Source organism: Olea europaea, chromosome 4, assembly GCF_002742605.1.
Source record: "Olea europaea var. sylvestris chromosome 4, O_europaea_v1, whole genome shotgun sequence".
Lineage (NCBI taxonomy): Eukaryota > Viridiplantae > Streptophyta > Magnoliopsida > Lamiales > Oleaceae > Olea > Olea europaea.
The window spans coordinates 12,183,306-12,188,654 of NC_036240.1; the positions used below are offsets into that span (position 1 = coordinate 12,183,306).

At 31.0% G+C, this 5,349-nt stretch overlaps 1 protein-coding gene across 1 annotated transcript in view; it reads left to right on the forward strand.

The window, feature by feature from the left end:
- The window catches only part of LOC111393044, an 8,235-nt gene that overhangs the window by 2,022 nt on the left and 864 nt on the right, over positions 1 to 5,349 (forward strand). The window lies entirely within an intron of this gene.

Sequence of the window (5,349 nt, forward strand, 5' to 3'; positions counted from 1 at the left end):
CTATCTAATATGCTGATACTTTTATATTCTTCGTTAATATGACCGAGTTTAGTTAATTTAGCTTGTCAAATATATCACTAAAACTTCGTAGTTCTCACAGAACTATAAAATAGGATTCAAGCTGGAGGACTCGACAATCATATTAAATTTAGCTTCAACGTAACTTGTTAGCAGAACATAGTATATCATGAAGAGTCTAAAAGTTTCCTCAGCAATGATTCTATCTACCCACCATCCATTACATTATCGTTCTATAGCTAATGGTCAACATGAATGTACAATTCACTAGTGGAGCACCTTCTTAGCAAAATGCCCTATTTTGAGTGTGGTTAGCATGTCCAAATCAAGTTTGTGATAGCTATGATTGTACAAGAGCTCGATTGAAAGGGATAGAGAGAGAAATCTAGCAACTGAAAAATCAAATTAACAAAGAATTACCACAGCAAACAATGAGTTCATGAACCTCACTTCACCTAACAAGCTTTTAATCAGGCTTTGATTGAATTCTACCAGCCATTTGACTTAACAAATTGTCGTATAGCATATCCCTCTCCAATTACAATTTCCATATTCACTCTCGATGCACTATCTTGAAAGTCCCCCCCACCCCCACCCCCACCCAAAAAAAATGTTGAAAATCATTGTGCTACATTCCTATTAAATCAAATCAATATCCAGAATATCTCTGTAACTGTTCATATGAAAAGCATATACTATATCTAATTTTACCAAAAAAAAAATAATAATAAATAAATAAAAATTAAAAATAAAAATACTGAGCTTGGACAGTGCTTATACGTGTTTAATTTAATACAGTAATTGTATAAATATTAGCCCCTATTTGACCCCCATTAAATGATTAAATTACATTTCATTTTTCTTCTTCTCTCTCTCTAGAAATCGATAACCATAAAATAATATTACACGCAAATTCAAAACTTTTCATTCTTTTTCAACTACTCATTTTTCTAAAAAATACTATTCCTCCATTTTTATTTTCAGGTAATGGGCCTCAAACAGGGGCTAATACTCTTCCAGCCTTTTTGTTATCCAAAAGACACAAATACGCACACATGTATGCATGTATATGTGTATGTATATATCAATATACCTACATGTGTATGCATATGTATATATCAACACATGCGCGCACACTCTTGACATTCTGTTTTTTGCATCCAGCATTTTCTTCTCAAGTCAATCGAGTCTTTAAACTCTCTTTTTTGTGAAGTGTCTGCCGTTCTGTGTATATATATGCATTTATTTGCTTATGTTTATGATTTATTCGGTGTGACAAGCTGCGAATTGCTTGAGGAATGTAATTTGTTAGATCACATTGGAAATTTGTTCTTCATACTTTTCGATAGTTTTTTTCCCCCTTTTTTTTTCATTTTTCTAGAATTCGATTTGTTTAAATTTTAAATGTTGTTTGCTTTCTGGAGTGGCCATTGTATCAACCCAGAATCGTTGGGTTGTAATAATTATCTTTGGGAGCCGCTATTACGTGTGTGTGTGTGTGTGTGTGTATATATATTCACCGATCAATTGATGTGTCATGTCATCGGTGCTTAACATAAACTAAGAATCGGTGCCCATTAGATCATTTCCACACACAACACACACATATATATCCTATTAAAATTCTAAATTTTTATTTAAAAAAATATTATTCCCATTCACATCAATTACAATATCATTCTTATTAAATTGATTCATTTAAACAATATACATCCGCACGATTTTTATATATCTATCCCATTATAATTTCAATCTTTTTATTTTTCTGTCTACACAATTTTTATATATCTATACGTCTATAGCATTTTCTATATATCTAGTGGATGAAAGTATAGTCGATGGTTTCCCAGCAAATGATTTTTAGAGTTGAGTAAGGCCAATAAGAGAGTATTAACCTTCAGTATATGCCAATTAAGATTCATATAGTGATATCCAGTTCGAAATCATGGACAATCATGAAAATATAATATATCCACCTGGCTGGGGTCCAAGCTCTATGACATGCAATTCGGATGCAATCTGTCCTGTATTATGACTCCGTTTGGTAGTCATTTTTTTCAAAATACATTTTTCTCTTTTTTCTTTTCAACCATACATTTTTTATTAAAACTTACAGCTTGATTCAGGCCTTGACCAGTTTTATTTTTTATTTATGTATAAAATAAAAATCCCATAACAAAGAACTTCGGCAACACTCTAGTCTTCGGTTTTGGGTTGAAAAGGCTTTTAAGAGCAATTGTCTTTAAAGATAACCTATAAAACCTTTTATTCATAGAAGTAAGGGAAATTTCACCCATGGTCCTCAAACATTACTACTTTTTGCACTTGGATCTCCATTCATTTTCTAGTTGTATTTAAGTTCCCAAACAATATCATTTATTGCACATAAGAACAAATGGATTAAATCGTTTAATTTTCTTTTAAACGGCACTAGAAAGAGTGGGGAGCTTAAGTTATTGGATGGGTATCAATATCTCGAAAGAATAGGTCATATCAATTAAGCTAGTATTACATTAAGTTTGATTAATTTTTGCAGTCTAATTCGATGTCTGCTCAATTAAATATTAACACATCATTCTAAATTAACATATGATCTTAAATTTACCCTCGTTAACTTCACTATTAACCCACCAAATAGAGATATGTTAATTTAGAATGACGTGTCAATAATTAATTGAGTGGACAACAAATTAAATAGCAAAAATTAGACAGTAGATCTCAACTGAAGTTTGACACCCTTGTTGAAAGATAGGTGATGTGGCAAAATTTTGATGGTTAAACTAAATGTGTGAGATGTAAAAGATGATATGAAATTTTGTCAGTGTAAATTCGATAAGTTAGAGTGTAAATCAGGATGTACATGTAGTAAAGTTGTAGGTCATATACTATTTAAGAGGCTATTTGGCAGCATGTTGAATGATTTCCGTCAATTTGTCTTTATGTGCATCAATAAAAGTAGTTTAGGGATCAAAATCCAATAAAAAAATAAAAGGGGACCCAAGTGAGACAAGTGGTGATGTATGGGAATTGTGGGGGAGTGTTTCCCTAAAAGTAATGCTATCTTACTAATATATTGAGCTCATATTTGGTTTAGATTAAAATCAATTTTTTGGTAGATTTTGATAAAATTTGATGAAATATGTGGTTGAAAAGTTGTGCGTCCAATGAAATGTATGATTGTTCCCCTATCCTCTGCGGGCCATCATTACTTGAAGGAAACAATGACGTTATGGTTATCAGCCTCATTAACCAATCAAGCAAAAGGTCAGTGGCATGTGGTTTAAGCCCAACACTAGTGGATGGTTTGATTGAAATGACACATTTTCAACAAAATCCCTTATATATAGTGAAAAATGATTCCCTTCAAGGGAGGACACAAAAACAGAAAAACATAAAGTGTACAAAATTGATCTCTCGGACTAAATATGAGCGGTCCTTTTTTCTTTAAGTTGGCATAAAAATTAGTTTTCACAATTTTTGACGTCAACATAATCAATAATAATTAAGGAGTAAAAATTTAGTAATTATTTTTATTAATTTAACGTAATTATTTATAATAAATTTTAATAATACAATCAAATATTTTTGCCAATTTAACATACTACATAAAACAAGTGAATAATTAAGTAATCAATAATAATTCAATATTTTTCGTAAATTTAACGTAATTATTTATTTAATAATTTATGTAGTTGTAAAATAAATAAATAATTTTTTAAATAAATAAATTGTTAATAATCGAAAAAATGAAAAAAATGATTATACACTACTCATTTGGTGCAAAACTTGTCTCAGATTTTGATACAGCATTGAAAATGACCTAAACCCCTTCGTTCACCCTAAAATAAAAGTAAACCAATTTTGAAATGACTCTTTGGCTAGAATGACCAAATTTTTTTTCCTTCAACCCGAACTGAATTGTCCCGCCTTGAATTGTAAGCTGGGCATGCTGGATGGGGAACATGGCTCCTATCCCAGATTATCAAAACTAGCCTTGATTTATCTATTCATATCGTTCAAATTTAAATCGTATTTGAAAGGATAAAAAGTTACAGTAAGATACAAAATTAAGTAAATGAAACAGTAGTAGAGATTTTTCAATTCCTGTCTTACCTCAAAACTCTTTCACGTTCCGTCTCGAAAATTATTAGGAGGGATGATTTGGCCCCATCCTCTTCGTTTGATTACTTCGTTTTAGAAAGAACAATGATATTCATCACAATCAGTGTTAAACACTAATCCGAGCCCGTGACTGGCATTCTTTAATTTATTTCTCATACTCATTTTCGATTATACATTCATATAATAAAATATTCCACACATAAATTTAAAAATTTTCCTACATTTTAACCACACATTCTTCAAAAAATACTATTCAAAACAATGTTTTTAAACATTTAAGGATATCAAACAAGGGCTAAGTTGTAATTGCATGGCCTTAAATGATTGATTCATCAAAATATAAAGTCACGTAACTCATTTAGAGCTCGTTTGAACCACATTATAATGAAAATAAGAATGAGAAATAGAGCCGTTATGGGCCCCACATCAGAAATAGAAATTCAAAAATTGTGACTTGATGTGATGAATAACGATCATATTTTTCATTTTAATGAGGTAAAAATGAGACTCAAACAGGGACTTAATTGAACATATAAAATGTAACTATTTAAACTGGTACTTTAGCACGATTGGTACTATGTAACCTTTTTTTTTTTTTTTTTTTTTTTTAAAAACTTTAAAAAAAAAAATTTTTTAAATTTTTTTTTTTTTTTTTTTTTTTTTTTCCCCTTTTCCTTTTTTTTTTTTTTTTTTTTTTTTATCGAGTCAAAAAATATTCGAGTTATAAAGTATGAACTACCCCCTTGCTGTTGCAACACCTCCTAAAAAAAAGAGTTTCCCTTGGACTACGAACGGGAAAGGATGAAAGCGAGTCGGTATGCTAATTCCTCATCTGCAAATCAGCCCTTCCCGTAGGGTATTTTCTCAACGAATAAGTAATTGTAGGAGTTAAATCTTGATATAATTTGAAAAAGAACACAAGAGGTCTAAGGCAATAAAATATGAAAAATATGTATTTTTCACATTTCTAAGATTAAACAAAAGGATTTGCAAATAAAAGTGATAATGCTACAACCAATCCATAAATTGTTAAAGCTTCCTTAAAGGCTAGACTAAGCAATAGAGTACCTCGTATTTTTCCCTCAACCTCAGGCTGTCTAGCGATACCCTCTACAGCTTAACCCGCAGCAATCCCTTGAACAACTTCAGGTCCAATAGACACAAGCCCTACGGCCAATCCAGCAGCAATAACAGAAGCGGCAGAAATCA